A 17,045-nucleotide genomic window follows, 5' to 3' on the forward strand; every position below is an offset into this window, starting at 1 on the left:
TAAATTAGTGATGACAGGTCATGTATTAAAATGAGAGAAGCTGATGTTTCCGATCCAAGCAGGATGTTCCTGACAGAGGACGACTAATATTTTACATTTTTCATCTGCCTCTGAAGGAGATGCAACTAGATTGGAAACTTCAGACCCTCCAAACCTTTATAATGCTTTCTCTACACAGTGTTAGTTGTTATTTGTTGTATTTTGTTGTTTTTGTTTGTTGTAGAACTTCTTTGTTGTAGATGAATGCTGAATTTAGTTTTTTTTTGTTCTCTCTCCCTTTGCAAAGAGAAAGAAGAAGAAGGGAAAAACAAACATATGAAGAGAAATAAAGTCCAATAATATATTAATGAAATTAAATTAATCGTCTCTAATTGAAGTAAACAGTTTAGGAAAGCAGTATTGATAGGATTTAGCTAGCAAGTATATTTCAGTCATAATATTAAACAGTCTACAAGGAAGCACAAGAAGAAATAAGGTTCCTTTTGGCCAACATTTCTCAATATTTAAACTGCACATGAAATAGTTATACAGACAGAATGGATAAAAGCAATTGATTTCTTGATTGAAAAAACTGGCAATATTAGATCTAAAGTCAAAGTTTTGGTGTCCTAATACAACATACTTCAGTCGTTTGAGGGTATGCACTGTCATATGGCTTAAATTAGCATGCAGTACTGTTCCTAACACAAACAGACTTCCGCTAAATATTTAGTGAAGATAGTAGTATATTTAGTATATTTCAAGGATTTATATGCATTATCCTCAAATTGACATCAAACCAAAATAAGTAGAGGATTCATCTAAAGCTGATGAACATATGTCCTGACCAGCTCTGCATTATTAAAAATGTCTAGAAATTATGCTGGATAGTCAAATGAAGAAACAGCTGTCAAGGAGTTTTATGGGCAAACTACTGTGAAATATTCATAGTTCCATATTAAGTTGAAATAGTTACGTATTTCTGACACAGTAATCAGTTACAGGGCTAAATGTCATAACTTTACAATTTTTGCACACTGCAGTGAGAAATATTCCGATCCTGTAGACAGGTGAATTTGGGAACTTAGCAATATTGCATAGTTAATATAAATTATGCCTCACATGGCGCAGTAATAACATGAGCTTCAAATACATCATAGTAGGTTATGTCACCATACATTCTGAATGATAATGATTTAAAATCCACACCTACAAGATACTACAGTGTCAGGTTAATGCAGGTATAAACAGTACCACTCCATTACTGTTGAGCTTGCTGTTGTCGAGCTATACGGTCTAGTTTGTATTACAGAAAAGCGCCATTACTGTTCTATTAAGAGAATACTGTAACGTGGTTAGACAGCCATCTGCAGTGTACAATTAGTACATAAAGTTACTATTAAACATGCATCCTGCCATGCAGGCAGGTAAAAGTACCACTACTCCATGACTGTTGGATACAGCACTATCATATGCAAATTACAGTCTACACTGTCCTGCATAGCAGATGTCAGTGTTACTCCATCACTGTTGAATTAAGGTCATTACAGTAACAGTAAATTCTATCCAGCAGCTTTCATGCAGGCAGTTTGATACAACATTGTACTTCCAATTTTACAGTTATACTTTATACACACTGCATTATAGCTGTCTAAGTTGACCTGTTTATTAATATCCATACTGATTGAAGTTTCAAGAGTCAAAGCCTACCATTCACATCTGATACACACGCCAATAACGAGATGTGATTTAAAAAAAAAGAAAAGGAAAAGAAAAAAAGGGAAGATCAATGAAAAGTCAACAATGAACGGCTAAAAACACAATAGACATGTCCAATGAATAGTTCAAATGGAGCTTATATGGTTCAATATAAGTCCAATCGATAAATTTAGAAAATTATTTTTTTCATCTAAGGTTCATGAATTCTGCCTTAAATTTGTATTACTATAGTCTTTGCTACAATGATTTTTCATTATCCATTCTGGGCTTAGATACAATATGATGACATCATACTCTGTCTTGTTAAACCAACCAAAGGATAAAAACTGTTGTGTTCTTCTCTTTAGAAATAAAAATGAATGGCAATATCATAGAGTTGATTTATTCAATAGATTAGAGAGCAAAAACTGAAGAACGTATTTTACAAAACTGTATTTTCAGTGAAAAATGGGTTGTCCACATGGAATTGTACGATAGGTGGATTTCCCTGTAATTGTATGTTTGTATCTTACACAAACATCAGATGTGGTAAAGTTTAGGCAATAGGACCCACCCAAGTATAGGTGACATATATTTCGTTAATACTTCAAAGACAAGAGTAACGTTTCGCTTTGATGAAGCAAAATTATGTTTTTCTTTTATAATGTTTATGGATAATTACTTAGAAAGATAATTGACATGATTAGTTTTGATTCCAAAATTGCCATCACTATGATTTTATGTCACTTTCTTTTGTAATGTTTTAATTATATCTCTTTCATTCATCACATCTTTTATTTCTTCACATCTCCACTTACATTGCAGATTTATTACTTCAATTGACTTATTTGTAGTTCATTCACATTGTTAATAGTTCATCACATATCTTTAGTTCATCACATTTTTTTGTGCATTTTTTTTTGTCTTACAGTTCTAACAGATGGGGAGGGGGTTAAGATGTTATGATCATCCAGAAATGGGTGTAAGGGATAGGGGTATAAGGGGAGGAGTGTAGGCTGAGTGCCCCCCCCCCTCCTCACCACTTTGAAAAGTTGTGGTAAAGTGGAGGGTGTGCTTAGATGCAAAATGGTGCTATATATTTTAGTTCACCAAATAGTTAAGTTCATCACATCTTTCTATTTCATCACATATTATAATTCAATTGATACCTTTTAGTAACATGTTATTCTGAGCAGTCTCTGGTGGTGCCCCATTCCTTATGTGTGTGCATGTGTGGGTTTATGTGTGCCATGTATGTGTGCCATGTGTGTGCTTATGGGTGTGCGTGCCATGTGTATGTGTGTGTGTGTATATATATGCATGTGTGTTATAGAAGAAGGCTAGGTCGATCCATCATGAAACATTTTTTCTTCAAAGATGCGATATTTACACATGGGTTATGCCTATATAAAATGGAAGAGGCCAGAGGGTGGAACATATAAGATGTACGGAGTAGATGTGTTACTCCTTTTCCCAAGCACTTCCCACCCGCCTGCCATAGCTAACTAATACTGAAGTGGTTTTGTTTAAGATTTCATCTAAATTATGTCAAAGAGATTCTAAAACCTGTTGAGAATCTGTCTTTCCTGCCTCATTGAGAAACTAAGAGGAATTTTAAAAGTACAAAAAGCAAAGATCAGTAGCAACAATAACTTCTAAGTGTTATATCCAATAAATTCCAAACTGACAAACGTACATAAACGCTGTAGTGAATGCATGTATATAAAGTACACTCCAAATGAAATTATGGCATCATAAAAACTTCCAAATTTTCCCATCTGATGATGATGATGCATATTAACTACTAAATACAAGGCAGCTGTGCAATTATTATAGATGCTGGGTAGTATATTTTCCAAGAGGGAAATTAATGAATATTATTGACGACACAAATAGTATATATGTAGACTTCATTGCACTGTTATTTACATGTAAGCATCACACTTTCACTACATGATATGATGTCAAATGAATACCACCATGTCTTGTTATTTGCTATAGGTTACCAGCTTAAAACTACAGCTCTCTATTCCTTAGCAGAGGTTACATCACATTGTGCATTGGAATGGATATAATGTAAAGGAGGGCATATAGTCATTGACCCTGCAGTTGGGAATGACCTTAGAAATATAATGACGTTCATATTACGAAAGATCGCTAGTTCATTTCAAAACTTTATTCCAATGCTGGCCAATAGATTTGTTAAATTATTGTTGTTGTATTATTCCTATATAGTTGGGAATGACCTTAGAACTACTGTATAATGATGTTCATATTATGAAGGAGCTAGTTCATTTCAAAACTTTATTCCAAAGCAGGCCAATAGATTTGTTATATTATTGTTGTTGTATGATTCCTGGGAATGATCTTAGAACTGTAATGACATTCATATTATGAAGGAGCTAGTTCATTTCAAAACTTTATTCCAAAGCAGGCCAATAGATTTGTTAAATTATTTTGTATGATTCCTGTATAGTTGGGAATGACCTTAGACCTATAATGATGTTCATATTATGAAGGAGCTAGTTCGTTTCAAAACTGTATTCCAATGCATGCCAATAGATTTCTTATATTGTTGTTGTATGATGGGAAGGAAATGTAACTTATCAAGTTTCTTAACCAATCAGATATCTTGACCAAAAGCGATTTGTTATTACACATCTGTTTTTTGATAAAAGGCCTTAAGAATAGCTGATGCTAATTTAAATTGAAATTAATTTCTTAAATAATTGAATAATTAAATATTTAAATAGATTAGTATATTCATGTACTAGAATGAATAAAATCAAGTTTGTTTAAAGATACATGATAGTTTAAGTTGTGAAACTTTTCTTTATTTCAATCGTGTTTACAGTTTGATACTGTTGCAATATCTTATGCATTAATAGTTACACATGACACAATAGATTTGATTCTGTGATAAATAAACTTAAAAAATATGTCCATATTGATATTGTTTACATAGTTGACTAAATTTCACAATTTTGTCTCTGTTACTGTCGTGTAAAAGAAATTTCAAGAAAGTAATATTCATGAAAAATATTAACAAATCAATGAAAATAGCAGGCTTAACATATTGATAACAATGACAAGTTTATACAGAATAATATAAATAAAACTAGTTAAATAAAATAAGTGAAAAAATTGAAACAAATCTCCTATAAAACAAAACAAATAATTTTAAACATAGAAAGTGAAGAATGAAAGCAAAGTGCAATAGCAGATAACATTAATAAAAATTCACTGTAAAGAAAAAAGAAAAAATTTCTGTAAAGAAAAAAGTAAAAAAAAATCAGTAATAGTAGAAATATAGCACAATTTAATAGTGATCACTTAAGTTTTGGAAAATAAAAAAAAACATGATCTGCCTATTAGTCTTTTTCTTTACTGAGAACCGAAGCAGAAATAAAGTGGCAGGCCATATGGTTTAGAGTAACTGTACCGCAACCATCTAATTGCTTCCTTACAATACAAGACCGGATTAATGAAGGATCATAGTCACGATCGCACTTTTGCAAAACAAGTAATAAACTGGTCAGTATTGCTTCATAGAGCAGATCACACTATAGTATTATACCCACCTTAAAGGGATACATCACATTGCCATTTATGTTTCAGTTCATGCTGCATAATATTGTACAAGACGTCATTTAAATTATGACCTGTTTACATTAAACATGCAAGAAAAAAACACCAACAGATATACCTTTAAAGTTTGATATAAAAGTAGGTTAACATCTGGCAGAAAAAATAACTATATGAAATTAAGAAATTGGTCATGGATGGTGTCTGTAGTTGTACAGTAGATAATGTCATAATTATACTTATCATCTCTAGAGACTCAAGCATTAATATCTGATGCTGCATGTTGACGTTTGTTGATTTTGTGTCTAAGTTTCAATAAATAATTAAGTGTTTGTGACGCAGGTTCACTGACAAATAATTCTAAGACATTGGCTTAAGGATTATGTAACTGGCATGTAGATAATACACAAAAGGTTTGAATTCAAATAAACTCGCCGAGAATTCAATGCTTTATCTTTTCCAATTGTTAGTTGAAAAATTTGTCTTGAGGTGTACTTAAAATATTTAGTCCTTATAGATTCACAGTAGCTGATGTGATTCAAATTTCATAAATATTCATGATCTTCCTCCACCTAAGTTTAATGTCCTGAAAACTTCTGAAAACTGAAAAAAATCTTATTTTTGGGGAGGTCGGGCCAAAATATTTCATTAATATCGGTTGCTTTGTGACCTATGATTTCGGTTACAGTTGAGGAAAATTCTGCTACCGGCCTTTCAATTCCATCTGTTGCCATGGCAACAAAGACGTAACGTAAATTTCTTAATTACTGTCGCATTGGATATTTTACAATACGTCCATATTTAGATCATTGTAATAAAGAGTTCAGATCTGCTACTAAGCTTATAACCATAGCAGTTACATATAGCTCTTTACTTAATTGCATGCATACATCATCTTCATACAAAATTTGACATAACCACAAAATTTGTTAAGCTCGGTAACTCTGATAAGTACATTAAGTGATATTATACTACTTCTTCTTCGTTGACTACATTTGTTTCTCAATCACCAATTATGAGAAGCCATTATAGTCACAGGATGAGTCCACAATCCTCACATGCATCCATCAACATTCACTAAAAGCTGCATTCATTACCGAATAATTCCTCATCTCCGCTGTCGCGCAATGACGATAAGCTTTTGAATAAAGCAATCTATTGCTGAAGTCAGACTTTGTATAAAGTGCTTGTTTATCATTAGAGGATTCTTCTGCTTGTCAACCATCTTGAATATCTGAAACTATGATGATTATTATCAGGTTTAAAAAAGGATATCAGCTAAACAAACTAACCATCATCATCATTATTATCATTGGTCGATGTGAGAGAGGTCGTGATAAACAACTTCTAACGGCTACATTAAGAAAAAAGTCTGATTCCATGTGGGATTTTACACAATTTTTTATGTGACTAACATCACTATCTGAAACTATGATCATTATTATCAGGTTTAAAGGAGATCAGTGAAACAAACAAACCATCATCACCATTATTATCATTGGTCATTGTGAGAGAGGTCGTGATAAACAACTTCTAATGGCTAATTAAAAGTCTGAATCCAGAGGGCTTTAATGACATTTCCTGCTTTTAGTTAAATTTTATTTTATGGGGTCCTCAAGGGGGGGGGGGGGTGGGGGGCGATCGCTCCCTCACCTGGCTACCTCCCTGGGATGGAAACAATAGCAGACCCTGTAACTCATATGCATGTTGTACGTAACAATATCAGACTCTCTAACTCATATGCATGTACCTAACACATGTTTTATGAAGTAGATTATGAAGTTTTTCAACTAGTTTATTTCTTCTTGTTTTGCAATAACACTAGATTCTAAATAGTTGGTAATGGAAAGAGACCCTCTAGTTCTATCGTTATCAATCAGTCACTTTTACAAACCATCAAACAGAATTCTAAAAAAAAATTCCCATCTGACTTAATTACATATTAGAGAAAGGGCCTTCAAAACTTGGAGGACAAAACTTTTTGGTTAGGATTACACAGTGTTCAATAGAGTCCAGCTTACTACCACAATTTACCAGCAACATTAGTAGCTTCATAATAAGTATGACATATACAGTATCAGAAATAATTCAAACCCTTCACTGAAATGTGATTAATTATTCATATATGTTGTGTAATAAATCTGTGGGTTCGTAATTAATCTCTCTTCAATATGAAATTTACTGATAATCAGATCAGTATATCATTTCACAAAGAGTAAAATTTCTTTATTTATCAAAGCTTGAGAAAGTCTGTTTTTCCCCCCAACTCCAAGCCTTTCTTTGTATCCTAGTATGAGCTGTAACACATTTATATCTAAAGTATAACAAGACCTAACCATAAATTCTCAACTATTTATTACAACATTGTATTGTTAGGTTTTTAAACATTCTCGATTACAATGTTACAGAACATCTATTGCCTTTTTCCTTTTGTTCATATATGGTACGCTTTAACACAGTGGAACATGATAAACACAATTTGTAATGGTACAATGCATTACCACCTATTTGTTAGTTTATTTCTATTTTGTCCGAAGAACAAAGAAATGTTTCAATATTAAACATTAAACAATTAACTAACGAGTCATAATATCAAGAAGTCCTAACATATATCTGTGATTCTACGTCATTCTCAGAAATAATGTTACACAACTCGTTATGTTTGATCTCTCTTCTGTATACACAGGTCGAAAATCCAGGCATTACTTTTTCCTTCTGAGAAACAGCTAAGAAATATCTTTCCATAATGAAGCCGAAGGGTTTTTCCATTACGAATGATAAATCTTTAGAGATTTGGATATTATGACAAAGATTATAAGTAGTTCACAAAAAAATGACAGGATAAACGAAGAAAATCTAGGGATTTGACTTTCAACGAGAAAGAAAAATAACCAGGGGCGGACAGTCACTGCTCCTTCATTAAGTTCTGAATCCTGGACTTTTTTGGTTTTCTTGCCCAGGTTCAATTAACTGCAAACATATTTAACAGCAAAATTAGAGTCAGAACGGACTTGTTTACAATGACGTAACTCGACTTCTTTTTACAAGTTGCGAGTTGCAATTAAACGAACGATATCAGTTATTAAACCATCGATGGGTACTACTGGATGGAATCTGCCGTATGTATTTAGTTCTTGTTTGTGATTGGAGAATGTTACTTTGAACGTTAAACTGACCGTTATGATATGATCATATAGAATCTCCATTAATTTTGCTTTCCAATAAACTCAAGCGAAATATAATCATGGAGTGTTCAGAGTATGGTTTATAAGATTGTGGAAATTGTTAAATTGGTCAAAACTGCTTTTAATTGGATCATTGATCATGGATTTTATTTCTTGGTTGAAAACCACCAGATGGTGTATAATATGGTATACAGAGAAAAAGCTTTCAACTACCAAATTATCTGGCATGTCATATTGTTTTCATGCAGTGAAGGGTTGGACATTTTGTTAGGATGGAGTTATAGGTTAACGTTAATCAGATTTTGAGTTGGTTAGCATCATGATTGATCTGTAGATACTGCAAGTACCCAAGGGCGGCGGAAGCACTTTTAATCTGGGGGGGCACCGACATCAAAGGGCACTTTGCAGAAATTCGATTGGACTGATGTAGCCTTATATTTAGTACCCTTTATAACTCTTATTGTATTATCTTATTTGCGTACACACATCACTCCAACCCCCGCCCCCCCCCACTCCTTCAAGTAAAATATGCATACTAGCACTGCAATATCCAATGTGCAATTTGGGAAGCAAGGTACAAGTTTTCTATTGAGACAAAATGAGGTGAAATCATGCTAGTTGCTAATGTAGGAATCTTCCGAATTAGAGTTTATTTCTTGTTAATATCTTAACAAATTGTTTCCATTCGAAATAGCTTTGAGTTTGACCCACATAAATTCATTAAAAGTCAGGGGCGTAGCCGGGATTTGCAAAGTTGTATGCACGACTATCTGAGCGGAGCGCCACCATCGGTTGGCGCGGAGCGTACAAGAAAAATTTTGGTTTTACAAACCCCTCAGATGGCCGGAAACGGCCCTTCCCGAGTGTTCATTCTGGTTCCCTGGCCTCTCGCTAACTTGAGACACCTCAATTTTTATGTAGAAAAAGGGCACATTTTTAACCCTGAGGAAAAGTGGGGGGGCACGTGCCCCCTGTGCCCCCCCGGTTCCGCCGCCCTTGCAAGTACCCCGTACGCACAAAATAGTCCGGCTTAGCATTGTCTGATGTATAGGTCTACAAAGGAATAAGGACCTCCCTTTACTGGTTTCGAACCTCAACACAAGCAGTGTCCATTATAAGCCCAGTTGGTTGGAGCGAGCCCAATATAGAGTGAGACAGGTTCGAATCCCGGTGGAGGCTGGAAGTTATGTACTTTTCCATATTCTCCAAGTCATTGCCATTTACATCAATTGAAATGCTGAGAAGTGTCTGTCTTTGATCGGTTAAAAAGAAATCATATTTTTTGGGAATAATTTATATATTTGACAAAAATGTGCGAAAAGGCTTGAATTAGCTTCATTGCACTATAATAGTAACATATACATTATATCTGGGGGGAAAAAAAAAAAAAACTTCTCCTTTCAACTGGAATTTTTTATCTTTTCATAATGTCAATGCTGTTAACTTAAAGCTTTATCAGCATTTGTTACAAAAGAAATCTGGTTTTTTTCCCCCTTTCTACCTGAAAGCCAGGATCTGCAGGTAGAAAACACTTTATAAAAACATCATCAATTTCCATGGCAACGAACATCACGTCACTTCATGAATAAAGTAGTCTGCAAAAGAGAGATTTTACATATTGAGGCACATTACTTCCTTACAATTGCTGTTTTTTTATGTTTATCTTTAAAATTCAAACTAATTCAAATTAAAGCTCTCTAGAGCAATACATAGTGTAATATGCCATAAACAGAGATTGTTAAACAGCTCGCAAATGACAAAACATTTAGTTTCAAGCAGAGTTGAGATCATATATCCATTAAGGAGGACAACTGTAGACAATTTCCAAGCATCAAAATCGTTTGATATTTAGTTGAGAACAAGAATTTCTGAAGACATGGACTTATACAGGGAAAGATACACAGATTACTTGACTATAACCCATAACCCTTCGTGTAAACTCTGTTTTGGGTGAACATAATTATGCAATTAACTAGAGTATTTTATACCTACCCTGCTAGGTAGCAGGTTTATAAATTGTGGGCATGATTAAAACCCTACAGGCTAATAATACAGGCAATATATAGCTTTTAATTGGCCCCCACTCAATTCTTTAATAGGACCCTTTAATGTGCAGATACGTACAAGAGATTGAGAGTGGTTTTGGTGATGATCAAATCAATCACCCATTTTTGGCATTGCATTTTTGGAGGGGGGGAGGGGGAGGGGGGAGGGGGAATGCAGCAAATATGATAATTTCATAACTTTTAATTCATTTTGACAATTATCCGATAGATCCAGAAATTCTGTACTTTTTTGGAGGCCTGGAATGTATTGAAAATTGTGAGTAAAATCTGCTAAAACAGACCTTAAATTGCTTTTCTTTTTGTATTTTTTTTGTTTCTGTTCTTAAACATAAACCTTCAATTGGATATATAACATCTGTAAAGAAATGTTAGGCCCCCCCCCCCCATTGCAATAGCCTTTAGACCCTTGACAGGGCTTATTCTGCCTCTCAGGGTTGTGATCTGGTTTCCAACAATTTCCCAAATGATGAGTAAAGTCCTTAAGTTTCTCGACTGGAGTCGGACTTCAATTTTAAAACATATGACCTAACACTTTTAAAGTTTAGGGACCGTACCCACAGAGTCCGATGATGATACCCGGAAAAGAAAAACATTATAACAGCCTATAAAATTTATGCAGCTAGGGGAATATAGACAACATTAAAACGATACTTTATGCATGGGAGGAGGCCGGCCGGGAGGTGCCTGTCTGAATGATACCATATTGACACCATTCTTTGACGCTCCCAGGTTCTGCTGTTGCATCACATTCCCCCCTCTGACTGATTGCTGCCCCCCTCCCCTGTGCTTCTTCCCCTAGGCTGTTATACATCCTACCTATTACATATAATTTCCAACTTTGCAACAGACAACGGATACAAGTTATTAAGTTAATGCATAAATTTTGAGTTATTTACCATATACAGCTGTGTATAAATAGCGGAATTCAAGTAAACTAGTACCATACAAATTATTTATACAAAGTATCTAATTCTGTTTGGATGCACTATTATGTAGTAATTACATATAGCTTCACTTCATACAGATGTCCCTAACACTCCCCAGCGGTGATGCATATCACACATGTTCACATGCATGAAACAGAACAGTAACACCTAGACGAACCCTGCAAAATGATGCATAGAAGAATTTTACTTCAATCTTGTAATAATTGTCTTCATTACGTGCATGTCGAGACGATAAACCATTAACTGTACGTTAATAGTGCGATAATTCAACAGGGCAGAGGCGTTGCTGATATAGAGAACCAACAGGAGTTGAAATTGGGTAGATCCAGGAAGAGAATTAACAAATATTTTGCTCTGTCTTGTGGGCAAACTACAAAAACTTGAGTGACAAGCTGTTTCTTCTTTCCATATTGCTGACAAAAAAATTAAACGTTGTTGAACATCATCAATGGAACAAAGTTCCTTATTGCTGTAGTTCTTGCAAAGAAAAATATCAAAAAAAAATGACATAACTGATATCCAGAATACTGATGCATTTTTTGATCAATACTTGTTTGCAAATCATTGGCAACTTTTTTTCCCCCATATAATATTTTGTTTGCAATGGAAATCTGAATAATCTGCACAACTTTTAAAAAGGATAAACTGACTTGAACACTATCGGTAGCAATTTAAAACACAGCAGATGTTAGCAGTCGCAGATCCAGTGGGGATAAGGGGGAGGGCGGGGGGGGAACTAAATTTTTCAACCCCACACAAAGAAATGAAAGAACATTATTAGCAGAGCCTTGCATTTAGACCCAATTATTGACCTTTCTTAAATCCTGAGAATTCACCAATTTTACTTTCTACATTTTTTTTGAGGTACCAAGCTTACCATCAACATGGGAGTCAGCCTCAACTATATCCAATTAATGACCCCACCCTTTCCATGGTTTAAATCCTGCTCAGAAAAGAATTTCTTGTAAGTTGTAAAACAATGTTCAAATTTCTTGTTCATATATGAGTCACTTTCGTGGATAACTGAATTTGTTGCCAACAAACACTCATAAATGGTTACATTAGTAATATGAGACGAAATATCGTACGTCATCAGTGAGATTTTAGACTCATTAATTCCAGCCAATTTGAAGACTAGTAATTTTGATCCTTACAATAATAACCGTAAGTACATCATATGGAAAATATCTGTATTTGTCTCATTAAAAAAAAAAAAAATCTTTTTATCAATAGTTTCCACCGGTTACCATGGTAACAAAGTACCTTCAAATTTGAAATGATCCAATCCAAGCCTTTTCCTTTAACTGTTTATCTGTTCCCAGACCGTTTAATATTTGATATGCAGGATATTTTGGGCTATAGCATGCTGTTGGGATTTAACATTGAAACTAATAACAATGTCATGAAGATCTCAATCCTTTACAACTGCAGGAGAAAATGAAATAAGACTTCGGTGATTTGTCTACTTTTAACGATTCTTAATTATGTAAAATTCTATCAGATTTGTAAGACTGAAAGTGGAGTTGAAATCTTGGTGTGGATTTTGTCACTATAAATAGACCAGCTTATATTTTCTACTGATCTATGAACCCCAAAATGTTAAGTTAATTTTGAGTAGATTTAACATGCTAAGTTTTGAGCAAATATAATTTATACATGAAAAGTTTACTAAAAAATAACCTCAAAATAAAATAACACTGTTAGCAAACTGCTTATCCACTAGAGAGCCTGTGTAGGAGAATGTGTAAAAGTAAGTTGGCCTGACGTTTCGATCCTAGCAGGATCTTCTTCAAAGGCTAAAAAAAAATGCTAAGTTTTGAGCAAATATAAATTTATACATGAAAAGTTTACTAAAAAATAACCTCAAAATAAAATAAAACTAAAAAATAACCTGTTAAAACTCCCCCTGCTGTCTTACATCCCATATAAAGGCCTATTCCTTTTAACCCCAAAAGTTGACCTCCAATTCCATCTTTATATCACTAAGCTTTCAAACATGTAAAAGATAGTCAATTTACTACATCAAATATAAAAATCTTTTTACAACTTTAATGTTCAAACACATGTTTGTGTGTAATCAGCTGAATAAAATGAGATGCAACTTAATATGATGGATTTCCATGAATTTTGTCCCTTTTATACAAAATTCGAGACACTATGAAAGCAAATTAGTTTAAGTTTCCCTGCAGTTCTTATTAATCATTCGTTTGCATATATAATTATAATAATAGCCATCTTGATGGTTACACAGCCTGATCACGAGAAGACTAAATTAAAACGTTTAAACATGGTTTTGATATTTTGAGCAAAGAATTTGGGGATATTATATATACATGTGCTATTGATTGTGAACACAGCATACTTACATGACACAGATGACATTAATAATGGCACATATTTTGGTTAAGGATATTTCTTTTCTTTGGGCTGTGGGACCCATCCAAAAGCTGTGGAAAGGGGACCAAAGACATTTACTGGGGAGGGGGGTGGGGTGGGGGAGAGGATGATGTGGGAAATGTGGTACCTGCCTCACTTCAAGAGGTACGTTTGTGATTATCACAACAACAACAAATTTAATTCCTTAATCTGATTACTTTTCAAGCCTGTTTCCTTCATTAGTTTAATTCCTCCTTGCTAAACTTCTTGTAAAGACTCTTTTTCTTCACAAAGATTGCAACTTTAAGTTTAAATAATACTTGTGAGACATTTTGAAATCAATATGAGCTGCAGTGTGCAGATCTAGCCTCGCACACAAATTCAAAAGTAGTTATGAACACAATTGCCAAGTTTGCCTGTGGATGCTCCTCAAGATTCCAGTCATGCAGAGTCAGACACAAAAGAAAAGCCCAGGGCCACACACCCCCCTCCTTTATAAAATCCAGGAACCACCCTGCACCCCTTCATCATGATGCATGCAAGTATTAGCAACAAAACTTCACAGAAAATTCACCATTTTGATCTGAGGTTCATTTCTTCAAACCATTAAATACAAAGAGAACAAAGTAATATAATGTACCTTTCCTGCATTTAGAACATTAAAAACATGATGAAGCGTTTGGGTCATGTTTATATAATACATATACCAGTGACAGCTGGTTTAGCATGATTTAGTAATTTTTAAAATGATAGCTATCTAGTTAAAGATTCATATTGCATGGATTGAAAGCATGTACCATGGTGAATTCCCAACCGACTAGTCTAATGCATAATGATCATCCATTTGAGGTTAACTGGCCCTTTTAGTGGGCCCCAGTTCCCCTTTGGGCTAGTATGTTGTTGACATGTTTCTGAAGAACAGCTTTTTTTGGATGTCCCTCAAGACTTGAAAAACCTACTGCCAACCTACTAAAATGTCAACATCTTCTGTGTAATTACAACTTTTACCATGGAAGGCACTCTCAAACACCGAGCTTATGATTTCTAAACCATTCGTGGCAGAAAAATGTCTTGACAACTAGGCCATGCCAGAAGTAACAAGTTTGACTTAAATAGCTAGGACGTACATAATCAAAGAGATGGTAGGCATAACCCTGTATGAGCAGGGTAGGAAGGGCTAATATGTTTCAAGGGAATGGATGATCATTTGTGATCGATATTGCTGATATCATGAGACCTCAATTGAGTAAAAAACCAATTTGACAAAAGTGTATACATATTTCATTATAGTTCCATGAAAATAAAATCCCAATGAATAATTCTACATCGGATGGTCTATCCAAAACAGCTGCTCGTTTTCACTAGCTGTTGTGGAATGAGGGCGACTTTAAAGTCCCAAAATTTAAATTTTACATTATTTTGTTGCATTTATGATATTTTTTCATATAGCCTATAATTACCTGAGCCTTCATTTCACTTCTGACAGATTTTTTCATTTTCTTTTTTCATTCCTGCTTGAAATTGAATACTACATGATGTTTAATCCACACACAGGTGTAAATATTATCAACGAAACCATATTAGACCATCTTAGGAACAATACATTAAAAGAGCGAATCAGCTTAGCAGTGTCAAAGATATGTGAGTCTTCCCTACTCTACTTACTACACAATCCCACCCACCCTCCCCAAATATATGAGTCTTACTTAATCTACTGACTACACAATCCCACCCCCCCCCCACCGATCACCCTCCCTACCTCCCATTGCACCCCACCGCCACAAACTATGCACTGATCTTTATATACAGGTAGAAACGAATCTACTTGTATTTTTTAAGTTTACTGTTGTTTGTTTTTATTAATAAGGATGCTGAGGAAGTGCTTTAAGTCTGTCATTGTCCCGCATCTCATTTATGCAGTGCCAGTCTGGTATCATTTTGTTTTGCAAAAAGATAAAGATGGAATTGTAAAGTTTCAAAATACATGTCAAAGATTCTTCACTTAGATTACCAATATATGACAGAAACTGTCAATGCCTATGCTAGAGCTGAATTTATAAGAATGGCCACAATTTTTTTCTATTTTATTTGTTTTTTTAATATTTTTTATCATTATTATTTTTATGATGATAAGAATCACCACTTGCATAACCTCCCTAAGGAGTCTTGATGTGCAATCTAATAGAAAGCTAAGAAATCCTCAATATTTTGCCAAAGTACAGAATACAGTTGTTTAAGAACTCCTTTTTTTTTTTTTTATAGAGCAGCAATTTTTATTCAATCGAAAAAGCTCAAATGAATTGTCAAAGATTTTATATACTATTAACTTCTAACATTGTATTTTATTACTCTTTTTGGAATAAATCAATTGAAATTTTGTGCGACTGTGCAGTGATTCACAACTGTATGGGAAGATTTGACTTAGAAGTACATGAACCTACACAAGTGCAGTGTGTATGTAGGTGTATATTATAATAATGAAGGTAAAGATGTATATATATATATATATATATATATATATATATACTGCCAGCTTTAACATCCATCGATTAATTTGCATGATTTCACTAGTAAATCATAAAATTGTAAAGTAGTGCTTCATATATATTCAAAACCGATGTCTCCACACCTCTCCTCTCCCAATGTGTGATTTCAAGTGTATATATAGAACATTGTAGAAGCTAGATATATGTCAGTTATGTAAAATGAAGACGGTTTTCATTTTATATAGAAATGTTAGAATAACACTTTACTCAAGCCTTAATCACAGCAGTGTTTTCTTGTAAGCTTTATCTGAAGCTGAAAAAATTACAATCACTTTACCATGAAAGGAAAGATGAAACAAGGAAAGATGAATATGAATTTACCTTAATATTACAACGAAAAAACAACAACCAAATTAAGCAAGATAAACCTCAAACCAAAAATAATGCTAAAAATTACAAGATATTTGCAGGAGTAAATTTTCTGCACTTGCAGCTTTAAAACTCTCCAATTTTGAGCAGGCAAATTGTTTGTAATATATATATATATATATATATATATATATATATACCTTGTAGATTGGGGGATATGTCCAATGATGTGGAAATATTACACTGAGGGATGTATCCAATTATGTGCTAATATATTACACAGGGGGATATATCAAACTTTATTCAACAACATAACACCAGGGAGCTGCTACTCTAACGTTAAGAGTAGCAGCT

The sequence above is a fragment of the Apostichopus japonicus genome, chromosome 20, assembly GCF_037975245.1.
Source record: "Apostichopus japonicus isolate 1M-3 chromosome 20, ASM3797524v1, whole genome shotgun sequence".
Taxonomy (NCBI): Eukaryota; Metazoa; Echinodermata; class Holothuroidea; order Aspidochirotida; family Stichopodidae; genus Apostichopus; species Apostichopus japonicus.